The 13,331-nt window shown below is 40.4% G+C and overlaps 1 protein-coding gene and 1 long non-coding RNA gene across 9 annotated transcripts in view; one reads left to right on the top strand and one right to left on the bottom strand.

The window, feature by feature from the left end:
- Positions 1-13,331, top strand: part of PTPRG (protein tyrosine phosphatase receptor type G) — a 767,420-nt gene that overhangs the window by 225,234 nt on the left and 528,855 nt on the right. The window lies entirely within an intron of this gene.
- Positions 3,218-13,330, bottom strand: LOC145519841 (uncharacterized). Its single transcript, XR_014063957.1, has 2 exons — positions 13,261-13,330; positions 3,218-3,720 (listed from the first exon to the last, which is right to left on the bottom strand). It is a non-coding gene; the product is annotated as an uncharacterized LOC145519841 (long non-coding RNA).

Below are 13,331 nucleotides of genomic sequence, written 5' to 3'. Positions count from 1 at the left end.
AGATTTTCTAATCTTTTCTAATACTTTTATTTTCTAATACTTTCATACTGCTAGAAAATAGTGTTAGATGGTACTTCTGTCCAAACGTACTTTTACCAGTTTTTCCCCTTTCGATGAATGAGAGTCATGAAATTGACTGACTTCCTTAAATGGTTAGATGATTTCTGTTAACCCCAAGTGCCCATTATGATTGGAATTTTAAATTTAGATTTTTTGAAAAGGTTGATACTGACATAGGTCCTTCCCCTGTTGCCAGAGGAGTAGAAATTCTAGGTACCACTCGATGGTTATGGGAAGGTCCAGTTGTGTCTGTTACTTTCTCTTGATCAGACTAGTCCCTCAGACTTAAAACTCAGCAGCTACCATTGAGAGGGAGCCAGGAAGCTACCTTCTGCCCCGGAGCCTTACGAAGGGCCGCTCCACATTTTTTTTATGCAACAAATCCTGTCCCTTTAACTGGATGCTCCAGTTTTTTTGATGTTCTGTGGTTGTGATGATCTGTAGCCTTATATTTTGCCACTCTTTCTATATACTTAATACTTCAGCACCAATAGTATTTGTCATTCCTGAACATTCTCTGATTTTTCTCTACAGCTGAATCTTAATTTACGCAGATTTTTGAATCTGGAATGGCTTTTTTTATTGTCTCTTAAAATCTTCCCTGTCTTCAAAACATACTTCAAAAACCACTTCTTTGTCTAAATGTTGCCAGATTTTAAAATTTTGATCCAATTTGACCTAATGACTACATGCTTCTTTTCCTTATTTATTATTTTTGCACTGAATTTTTAGCTAGTTATTGACTGGACTGCTTTGCTTTGCATACTTATTTGTGAAGTTCTTGAGAGGCAAGCTTCAAGTTTCCTTCCTCTTTGAAAATTTGCTGGGCCTGGCTTGGTACCACACATAGAGAAGTTCCTAAATAAATATTTCAAGGACTTTATTGAATTGGGTGTCTCTGTGGAACACAGAAATAACATTTCTTCTAATCAATAAATAATAAAATATTTACTTGGCAGCTTTATTTTGTAAAGATCCATATCAGTGCCGTATAGTAGAATTCTTTTTGATGATGGAAATATTCTGTCCTGTGCTAACTAACACAGTAGCCAGTAACCAGACATGGCCATTGAACACCAGAAATTTGACTAGTGTGACCGAGAAACAGAATTTTAAACTTAATTTAATTTTAATTAACTTTAAATCTAAATAGTGGCTATTGGCTGGTGGCTACTGTCTTGTACAGCACAGGCAGAGAAATATTTTAATTTGATGAAAAATTTTAATCTTTCATTTCAGCCATCTTTATTAGACACCTATTAGGTAATGATACTTTTTCTAGACCGTGAAGATACCAGGTACAGGTATTAATTCCAGGACTCAGGAAGCCCTTGGAATACTGCAGAGCAGCTGACAAGATCCCTGCAGTCATTAATACAGGACACAAAGTGGGAAGCTGTCAAGATAAAGTTGGGAACATATAGAAGAGGGTGCTATAAATATATGGATAATTTGTAGCTAAAATCATGAAACTGTGGGCAGTACTGGAGAGGTCAAGGTGGGCATCACAGAGGGTCACTTGAAGTGAGCCTGTCTATTGGGACACAGCAAGAGGGCATTAAAATCTGTTTCTAGATTCTTGAAACATGGTAGATGTTCATCAAGCAACCTATTAACTGTATCCAAAGAAGACTCCCATAAAAGTCCTATTACTTCGTCCATTTCTTTGTCTCTTGTAGCACTTAAACTTCCAAGGCTTCAGGTACCGGGTGTGCTTAGCTTATATAGTTGACCCTTGGACAACCAGAGGTTTCTCTGAGTATAATTTATAGTTGGTCCTCTTTGTCAGCGGTTCCATGCGAGGATTCAGCCAGCCATGGGACCATGTAGTTCTGTAGTATTTCCTATTGAAAAATACTCACTTATAAGTAGACCTGGAACAGTTCAAACCACCTGTTCTATAAGGGTCAACTGTAATTGAATGTTCACTGTCGAGCACAGTACCTGTCACGTGGAAGGGGCACAGGAGACTCATTCCTTCACAGATTCATTCATTCATCTACATGGCAAATACTTGATGGTCTGCTCCAGTCCAGGTGCTGTGGCTGCACTGGACAACATGACCCTTTTCGTCCCAGGTTCTATGAGACCCACTTTAGTGGGTCATTTGGGCAAGAAATTCCTGAATATCAATAGATAAAACTGATCTGCTGTAGTCATGAAGTAAATGAATGGGCTTGTGATAGACAGAAGCTATAGGTAATCTATTTTATGTAGACAGTGAATGAAAATCTCCCAATCATGTGATGCTTTAGGGAGAAAGAATTCCAGGCTGAAAGAGCCAGTCCAACAAAGATCAGGTGGTGGGAGAAAGTGCATGGGTTGCTCTAGCATCTTGCTGAAGACTGTGACACTCTGAGTAAAGTAAGGGAGATGGGCATCCTGTGAGCTGAAGGCCCCAGAGGGAGGGAGGAGACAGGCAGGAGTCAGATTCTACGAACTCTTCTAGGATGTATTACAGAGAATGAAATCCTAAGGAATCTGAGAAATCATTAAGGGTGGGCAGTATTTATATTCATTTCAAGAAGATTTACTTATACACACACACACACACACACACACACACACACACACTCTCTCTCTCTCTCGAAAGGATAGAAGTGTGCAGCGTCTTAGTTGATCTTAAAATTTCCTGTACACTTGTGGTCACTTGTGTTGCTATTTCGAGGTAGCCTCCTCTTGGCCTTAGATGAAGATCCCTTAAGAAACTGCACAGAGTTCTACATTCTCATGGGAATGCTTGAAGCTAAGCAGACTGGGGGAACATCTGATGAATCCTTGGAGAAACAAAAATGGAGGACATAATACTGCACAAGTAGGTTTTGACTCCTGGTCTAATTTTAAGTGTTAGCCCTCTGTGAGAGGCAGTAATTGGCCAAAAGAGTGTGATTGTCCCTAATTGTCTCCCTAATTACACATGCCAGTGTTGGGAGCTGAAGACCTGGTGCTTGGCATTGTATGTCATGGGTGACTTGCCCCTAGAGAGAGGAGACTAAACTACCTCCCAGGGATGAGCCTTTTTTAAGTCTTCCAGGCAGTGGGGATGCTGACAGGGGGAGTTGGGTGATGTACATTCTGTAGAAGGACTTTGCAGGAAGGGAGACATGAACCAGCTCAGACAGTACCCATCCCATCAAACCGTCTAGCTTTAGGAAGATTGATTTCTGAACTTTTTTTACTTAGGCCTTTGCCATGATCAGTAGAGTATGCCAAAAAGTTGAAGTAACATAGATGCTGTTGCATTCTGTTCATATTTCCTCTTCTCTTTTCCAAACCCCCGTTTTTTGTTTTGTTTGCTTTCCTGTTTTTTTGCATGCTGGTGTGCATTTCACCTGCTGGCACCTGCAGGTCTTTGCTTGAGGATTCTCCAAGGCCGCAGGAACCTGCACGTGGCATTTGGGAAGGGCTGGGGAAATCCGTGCCCTGGAGCCAACAGCTTTCAGCCATTGATTGGTCAGGTTTGAATAATACTCCCTGTCTCCCTGGTTGTTTCTTGGGTCACCTCTCAAATGAAGTACTGCTACTTGACTCTTGGCTTCAGGGTCTGTTTCTGGGGAATTGTAGACTAAGAAGTTATTAAGAGTTGACACAACAACTTCACGGCCACAAAACTTCATTACCAGATAAAGAAGTTACATATGAAACCAAGGTTGCATTTCTCTGAAAAAGACAAAGTCAGAATTATTGTATAAAGTATAATCAGGTCATGAGAATTTGCTTGAAATTAGTCATTTAATCAGTAGCTCTAGGTGATGACAATCAGACTTTGCTTTGTCATTTTGCAGGAAGGACCTTTTTTGTAAAATGAAGCTGGAAAACAGAATATTGAGTGGGGGGCAGGCAGACATTTAGGCGCTTTGTGAAACCTTTGGGAGTGCTCCATGAAAGCTGTCGTGAGTGTCCTGTGTGAGACAAGTCAGAGGCAACTAGATTCTACTTCATTTGCTCTATGAATTGTGTGTCTGTCTTTAAACTAGTTTCTACTTTTTTTTTTAATTAATTTTTTTTTTTTTTCTTTTTTCTCACTGCGTAGCATATGGAATCTTGGTTCCCCAACTGGGGATTGTCTGTGGCCCCTCCTGTGGAAGCATCGAGTTCTAACCACTGAACTGCCAGGGTATTCCTGGTTTTCCAACTTTTAAAAATTGGGGATTTTCAGTTAAAAGGCCACTTAATATCTTCCTTTAATGAAAATCACAGTGCACACATTCTAAATGGAACTGTAAAAGTGAGACATTCTGGCCACGTGGAGCCCTCATTACTGCACGACTCCAGTGCTCCTTTCTAGCCCCACCCTGCTGCGCAGTCATTTCTTCCACTGTGCATTTCCATTATCTGTCTGGTCTAGGGAGACAGTTGAATTTGCATCCATGATCTAAAAATCTGTTTTCAGTTCATTCACTTTTTGAAAAACTTAATTCTTAAGGCACTCCTGCCAGTTAGCTTTCAATATGAAGATAAAAGATCTGTGACATTAAAATGCATCTCTGTCCATCCTCTTTATTTTAGAGAACTATCTACTTAATAGTGTACTACTGTGAGTTAATGGGGTTCTGTTAACGAAAACGTTGGTTAGCTCAGAGCTCTCCCAGACCCGCCTCCAGAAGGAATGGAGAGGGATTTTTGTTACTGTATAGCTCTTAGAGTGTCTGACGCGGGTCTCTGTTAATTTCAACTGATTTCAGAGTGTCTGCCAAAACCTTGAGGGAACATGTGGATATGAAAAGAATTTGGATAGAAAAGGCTTGGTGATGACCTCTGTAGGGAGAAGGATGCTGTTGCTGTTACATACTGGGAAATTCATTGATTTCCTTCTACCTACACTTAAAAAGTTCATAAACCTTTAGGAGTGGAAGAGCCAGTGAAATGGAATTTGCATAGTGGTTCCTATAAAATCGGTTTACTTGTGTGTGGATTTCAGTTAAACCATTGAAGGATGGCTGGGTTTATGAGCATTCAGAGTCTTGTTTTTTCTAGGAATAAATGATAGGGAAAAAAACCCTGTAACTTCAGTTTGAGGACTGTCCTTTGAAAGATCATTGTTTCAAATCTGTTGTATTTTCTGGAGACTGATGAGGAATATTCTCTGTGGAACAACAGATTTGGGACACATGTCATTTCTTCTCCTGTTTTGGTCCCTTCATTGAAGAAAATTTTGTCCGTCATGATGGTAGACTTTTTACCAGCATGATAACAAGATTTAGTTATAGATACACACAAAGAGTTGATTTTCAACTGAATTGTGAGGACTGTTGATTACTTCAATTAACTGAATTTGTTAATAACTATTCTTCCCATTTTTCTTAGTAAATGTGATTTAAATCTCTCAGGGCTTCTGCTTATCAATAGTTGACCAGTGGTGTCTCTGAGTGAATATAATTCCAGTTGTGAGCAGAGATGCTCACATCTTTGTAGGTAATTTGTAGAAGTGCTGTGTTAAAAGGGAAACATCTATTGCAGCATGACTTTTTAGGACTTGTACAGCAAGGAGCAAGGTCCTTTGTGCTTCCATCTTCCTTTCACTTTCATTAAAACATTTAAAAAAATATTGTTATAAATATTGTTATTTACTTGGCTATGCCAGGTCTTGTCTGTGGTATGTGGCAGCTTTAGTTGAGGCACATGGGGTCTAGTTCCTTGACCAAGGATCAAACCTGGGCCCCCTGCATTGGAAGCACAGAGTCTTAGCCACTGGGCCTCCAGGGAAGTCCCTAAAACTTGTTTTGCATTTGCTACGTCAGGCATTGTTTATTTTCCAAACTATCACTAGGCTAATTTGACAAAACCATCAGTGCTAATTCAATAATAGATGACACAGTGCTTTATTCATCAGTTGAATCATATGGTAAATCAGTCAATAAATTGAGTGTGAACCATCAGCTAGGCTGGTGAACCCTGCCTTCCCACTCAGGTGGGATGAAAGGCAGGCATGAGACAAACAATGTCACCACACATTGATTTAGAGGAAGAGTTGGGTGTGTAGTTAAACAAGAGTGTTGGGTGAGCCAGAAAACTGTGAAGTGTTAAGGAATCGCGAAAGCAGTGGTGGTAATTGAGGCAGAGTGGTCTAGAGGGACAAGGATCAAAGAGAATATTGAAGAAGAAGATGTAACCTAGTTGACCTGGGTCCTCATAGAGCTCTTGCTTGCCAGTGTGATATTTCAGCTGAAGGTTATATCCAGGATGTGCCGTTTCTTCCAGGGTAACCATTACATGAGTGTGGTTGGTTGTATCATTTTTGTAATTCACTTTTTAAAGTATATATATATAATCCACTTTGTGCTAACCACTGTCCTAGATCCTCCAGGACTTAATGGGTGTTCACAGAAGTTAGGGTGGGAGAGACACAGAGGACAATTCACATGCTGTTATGCGATAAGTGCAGTACTATGAAAGTGTATACGGGGTTTGGGACTGAGCTAGAAGTTGTCCTAAGGTGTTAGATGGTGGATAAAGAAAATTTGTGGGTAAGAAGGTGATTCTTGTCCTGAATCACAGTGAATAACTAGAGGTCACCTGGCTGAGAAAGATTGGATGAAGTGTGTTGGCGGTTGAGAATGAGGTTTGAAATGGAGAACCAAGAACTGAATCTGTGCAGGAGATTGACTGGGTTACTTTGGGGTGCTAGCAGCGTGTCCTGTTGGAAAAGTCTAGCAGGCTGTTGGCTATTTGAGCCTGAGGTTTGGGGTGGGATGAAGATTTGGGATTGGTTGAAATCATTGAAGGGTAATTTATAGAGCATCATTCCCTTTGAGAAATACTGATTTTTAAGGAGCCGTTAATGGGAGAGAGACCTCAAAAGAGAAGGCTAGAGATGGTGAAACATGCAGAGTGAGATTGGAGTGTTCGGTGAGGCACAAACTGTTTCAGCAATTTTAAGGAAGAGCCTTAATTGGTGCCACTGGAGCCTGACTGATAGGAGTCTGTCTCCTTTTCTGAGCACTTGACCTGCACAGCAAAGCTACATGATAGTTGGGGTGGTGGTGGTTTTTATTGGTCAAGAAATAGCTATTCTCTAATAGTTTTCTAAATGTGTATCATCATAGATAAATGTTTTTCATTGTGCAAAGGCATATTTTTAACCTCAGAAGTATGTCTGTGTGTGTGTGTGTGTGTGTGTGTGTGTGTGTGTGTTAAAGGTATCATAGGTTATTCCTGGAAAGGGTACCGTAAATAGAGAAATTGAGGCAGACTTACAAGCTGCCATCTGTGTTTTACCGTTAGTTTTTATCAGGCACAAAACTAGGTGTGAGTTTGTTCATCTTCCTAGTTAATCATTTTTAAGTTTCTTGTGCATGGTACCGGGAAATTAGAAGCTTGATAGTATCATCCGGTGATCATGATCTGTTTCTTCTGGCCCCCCCCCAACCTTTTTTACATGTAGAAGCAAATACCATTAACAATCAAAATGACCCATTTGCTCTCATTATGAGATACAATCCTTTTCAAGAATTTAGTATGTATATCCTTGACCTTTTCTGGAATTAAAAATTATCTTGAAAATTTACCTCTCCATCTGTAATTTCTGTGGTGTGCTCAAGAACAGCTTAATAGTCTGAAAACGGATGAATTTAAAATTAGAGAGTTGAAGGTCGTAACCCAGCAGTGATAACTCAGCTAATGAAATATTCATTTCCAACTAGGAAGTGGCACCATATATCAATATGTTGTCACTGTCTGTCATGGTTACGTAGAGTGCAGGTATATTTATGCATTTATAAATAGCAGAGGGAAAAAAAGAGGCTAATTACATGCAAAACTGGGATGGAAATTTTCATGGCTGTGCTTCTAACAGGCAACTGCAAACCATTTTTCCAGTCCACGTTTATGAATTAAGTATAGGTTCTGCACATTAACCTCTGCTGTATTTGGTTTGCAGAATGATGTAATTAGACATAGGACAATTCAGGAGATACACATGCTTTTTTAGGTCATATCCACACCAGGGGTTTGTTTATACAAATGTAAAATGAAGTGCAGAATTTACCACTTACTTCAGAAATTTAAACGAGAAACCCTTTGGGTTGAATAATCTAGAAAATTGTAGATGATATAAATTTATATAATTAGCTTTACCAATTAGGATTGAATTTACTTTAGCAAAAATCAATGTAATTATCCAGATAATTCAAGCTAATTAAAGTCTTTCCCCAATCCTTAGATCTTCATTAGCTGCATATTTCTGGTAAAAGCAGATTTTGGGGTGTTAAATTAGCTTTATAATTTGTGTCAGTCTTGCTTTATTTTGTTGTAGACCTGGCTTCAATTGATAGTGCCCTCTTGAACAACAGATGTTCTTCAGGGACAAGATACAGTGGGAAATATAAAACATTACCCATCACATCAGAGCCTGATGTGAGCCAATATGAGGGTGACCTCATATTGATAAACCTTAGAATACAGCAGCAGCTTTATATCAACATATACACAGACAGCAATAAAGAATTCATTAGAAGTCATATACACAGGAGTGAACACATATGTAGGGTTATGATAATAATATCCTAATGAATAGACTCTTGTACACACACACACACACGAGCGTTCACTGGATATGAACTCAACCTCATCTCACCCCTTCTCTTACTTTGATTTCTGTAGTTCCCTTGGCCTGGTAGGAACCTCCCCTTTCTCCCCATTGTGGCTATCCATTACCCTTTTCCTGTAGCCCCCTCTCTAAACTGACAGTGATAGCCAGTAGTTAGATTTATAAATAGGAGAAGGCAACGGCACCCCACTCCAGTACTCTTGTCTGGAAAATCCCATGGACGGAGGAGCCTGGTAGGCTACAGTCCACGGGGTCGCTAAGAGCCGGACACGACTGAGCGACTTCACTTTCACTTTTCCGTTTCATGCGCTGGAGAAGGAAATGGCAACCCACTCCAGCGTTCCTGCCTGGAGAATCCCAGGGACGGCGGAGCCTGGTGGACTGCTGTCTATGGGGTCGCACAGAGTCGGACACGACTGAAGCGACTTAGCAGCAGCAGCAGCAGATTTATAAATAAATGCCACCTTAAATGGATGTCCTATATATGTTCCCAAATCATATGTGCCTCTAGCCTTTTCTTTCCATCCGCTCTGGAATTTCAGAAAACACACTTTTCCCCGATTATCTGGGGGGGTGGAGTAGGTGGTGTCAGATGTTCTCGTCATCTTGGTTGCTCAGAAATTAAAAGAGGAAAATTTGCCTTGGGCAGTTGTTACTTTATTTTAGCTTCTGGAAATTTCATTTTGTTCTTTTTCTTCTGTCTTGTTCCCAGCTTCTAACATGAGAGGAGAACACAGCTTGCAGCTTGAGCTCACCTTGGGACCAGGAGGCACATATTCCAACCACACTTAGTTTTGTACAATGTTTGGTTATGGGTTGACTTGATAGCTGAGCCTTACAAAGTATTTTGTTATCAATTAGTCACTAATTATGGTCCTTTCTCTTTGGAGAGCTTTAAGAAAAAGTGTAAAATGACCACTTGGGTTTGTCATAATTGTTGTAGGAATTCAAGGGTGGTTGGAGAGTCAAGGTAGGAGAGATCTGGAAAAGAGGAAAGAAATGCACCCCATAGAGGGAGTGTTAGGAACAGGCAGGACTAAGATTTTTGGAGGAAAGGGATGCTTTTACTTGTGTGGTCCTTCTCTTTTTATATTTGTATCTAATGATTTTTATTTAAACATAAGGAATGACATCTGCCTATCAAGTTTTGGAATTATAATATATTTTAAAGTAATTATTCTCTGTCTTATTATGTCAATTTAGAACATGCTAAATCTGAGGAAAATTAGCATGTTGTCTCTGAAGTGTCCCACTGGGAATAGAAGTTGCACACACTGTACCTGTGCTTAAATGACAGGGAAGAAAGATGTGCTGAGTTCTTGCTGAGTTACCACCATGGTGATGTTCCATGTCTCACGGCTGGCTTTTCTAAGCAAAGTACAGTTTCAGCTTTTAACATATTTCCTTAAGGGGAAAATAGTAGGTAATCTGATGTGCTCCCTACCCCTGTCTTGCCTCTCCCTCCTTTTCTCTCCCCGTAGTAACCACTAGATTGTTCTCTATTTATATTCCTTATATTTCTTCTTGATAATTAAAGTTAAGGAAAATGACTTTGGAAAGAATCTAGCAATGAGAAAAACTCCGTTCATACTCCATGAATCTTGAATTCATGTTGTTACTCCCCTTTCTGCCTTGTTTTCTGAGTGGACCTGATGTCTCAATTTGAGAAAACCTCTGTGTTTAGTTTCAGTGGATGGGTTATCTCATAGGTGTTTGAAATGGTGGAGGTTCCTAATGGTATCATTACTGTTTCCATCTGCAGTGACCTGTGGAGTAAAAGGTCCCTGTGAACACGGAACCTTGCAGACAGTAACCAAGTCACAGGGATCTGCTTTATTAGATGCTTCTGGAGGACACATGAATGCTTCCTCACTGACTCCATGGACTGTAAATGTCTCCTATGGCCTGTTCTGGACCTTAATGATCATTCATTATTAGAAGCCTTTCATTTTGATGTGATGGATCCAACGATATCACAGTGGTTCTTATGGAATTGTTAAAGTCAATTTGTTCTTTGAAACTTCTCAAAAAGGCCAATTTATTGACTTGATGGGCTTTAAAGCTACTTCCATCTATGACAAGAATTACCATTTTAGGCAGGCATTCATGCCCATGATGGCTGTACCTTGTTACCCCATGGAGGCCTGTTAAAGTCTTGAAAGTAGGCTCTTGATTCCCCCAAGAACACTGTCTCCACTGTTGTACTTGTGTCTTGAAGATGGTGCCTGATGTGCAGAAGGATACCAACAAGTGGGTCTGTGGTGGTTTAGTTGCTAAGTCGTGTCCCACTCTTGTGGCCCCATATACTGTAGCCTGGAGACTCCTCTATCCATGGGATTATCTAGGCAAGAATACTGGAGTGGTTTGCCATTTTCTTCTCCAGGGGATCTTACTGATCCATGAAGCGAACCCGGGTCTCCTGCATTGCAGGCAGATTCTTTACCAACTGAGCTACAAGGGAAGCCTTAAAGACCTGTAGCAATAATCAAAACAACTGAAGACAATAGCTCCCAGTTTCAGAGACTCCGGCTGCTTACTTCTTGTCTCTTAAGAATTGGCTTTTTGGCCAGCTTCTTTTCCTTTCCCAGTTTAATAGCTATTTATTCCATGGTTCCAACTTATTTTTCAGCATCAGAGGGTGCAATCTTAGTATCAAGGCTGGGATTCATTTCATGCCACTTACATTCATAATCAGTATTTTTAACTGCAGAAATCGGAGTATGTAGTGTTTCAGAGGACACTGCTTATACTGAGATGGTTAATCAAAGTATTACAGTTTGTGATTTGGTAATACATGAACTGTTTTAAAAAATACATTACATAATAAGATCTCACGTAAAGTGAAAGTTCCCCAGTCGTGTCCGACTCTTTGCGACTCCATGGACTATATAGTCCATGGAATTCTCCAGGCCAGAATACTGGAGTGGTTAACCTTTCCCTTCTCCAAAGGATCTTCCCAACTCAGGGATCGAACCCAGGTCTCTGGCATTGCAGGCGGATTCTTTACCAACTGAGTCTCAAGGGGAGGGATCAAGACTCCAGGTCATTTCAACCAGGCTGGTACTTTCCAGATCTCATAGCAGGTCTAACAACTATGTTAATGTAGAAGTTGTCATGAATGCACATGACATTTTGAGATTCCTGCAGCAGCTGTCATGTGAATGGTTTCTAATGATAGATTCTCAAGTATTTACTGCTAAAAGTACTGTGGTTTTGCTTAGATTCGTAAATTGAAAGATGCTTAATTCAATAACGAGTGTGATGTTGTTGAGAATAAAAACAATTATTGTTTTCCTTCCAAGTTCTTACTTCAGGTTGTTCTAGACCAAGGTCACAAACTTTTCCTGTAAACAGCAACATGATAAATACTTTTGACTTTCTTGGGTTATAGCCCCTGCTACAGCTACTCAGCTCTGCCTTGTGAAAGCAGCCAGTAAACCAATGATCATGGCTGTCTGTGTTCCAATAAAACTTGATTTAGATAGACAGAGATCTGACCTTTGCCCATGGCCATTGTTTGCTGCTCCTTTTCTGGAGGAAATTTCTTCTCACCAAGACTCACTTACCACCTTTGGTGACAAATCCTCACTTTGGGACTTAATCACTGACACTGCTTTTTGTTATGCACATGACTTTCTTATTGTTCATGTTTGGGTGCTGTGTCCATCTTATATTTCTTTTGCACTACATTCAATTTAATGAACATATGCCTCAAGCCCTGCCGTCTCTGGTTTCTTAAAATACAAAAAAGGTGATTAAGACATACTCTTTGCCCTTAGAGAACCTTATACTAGTTGGGGAGATCAACACATAAATGGGTAACTTTAGTGTTATTATTGCTACAGTAGCTATGCATAAAATGTTACTGGGTCCATGAAGAGGACAAAAATTAATACCATATTTCTTCTTGAGGTGACTTCTCAGTCCTTTGCACTCAGACCTTTTTATAGGAGAGAGTTTTGTCTTTTCATGGCCTGATGTATCAGAAAATCAATCTATATCTAAATAAATGTTTTATTTGAAAAGAGCAGAGAGTTTAGAAATCATAGGTGTCTAGATTATGGTCATGGAGGATTATTCACAGATAGTGATAAGAGAGTACTTTGTATATACTTTGTTTCAGAAGAGTAGGTGTTAATTTGAGGTTTCTCTTTCAGGTGAGGAGAGGTAAAGATGACATGTAAAACATAGTCCTCTAATCTGGGGGAGTAAATTTTGTGCGAGGAGTGCATTTCCACAGCTGGTGTATGCTACCTTGGTTAAGATCCTGTTCATCAGGTTATTCAGGACTTTGAGCAACTCTTTCCTGTTACTGTCAGGGTCTCTGTGGCCATTGGGTGTTTATCTGCTGGGTTTACTGCAGTGGATGGTTAGTTTGAAGAGTTCACAGGCTACACCTGAGCTCCGTGGGGTAGACGTGAGATCACTTGGTGGGGTCTGTCCTGGGCGGCTGCCCTTGCCCTAGCTCACACCTAAACTGCGGGAAGCCTGAGGACTGAGTGTTTTTCCATTGATCGAGTAAGTCTTTATCCACTGAGGTTTTGGGATGTACTGCTGCATGGTGGGCTAGTAGGGTTTGTATGGTCAGGCTACTCACGATGGCTGTTCTCTTGCCCTCTGTCCATCCCCTGCCTGACCAGTGCTTGCTTTACCTGTACTTAGGCATGTGACTGATCTTCCTAGGTACTTGCCCCAGGCCCCAGCTGTGGACTGTTCTTATCAA

This window comes from Giraffa tippelskirchi, chromosome 9 (assembly GCF_054371585.1).
Source record: "Giraffa tippelskirchi isolate mGirTip1 chromosome 9, T2T-mGirTip1v1.2.pri, whole genome shotgun sequence".
Taxonomy (NCBI): Eukaryota; Metazoa; Chordata; class Mammalia; order Artiodactyla; family Giraffidae; genus Giraffa; species Giraffa tippelskirchi.
The sequence above is the reverse complement of the archived record's forward strand: the minus strand, read 5'-3'. Positions and strand labels throughout refer to the sequence as shown.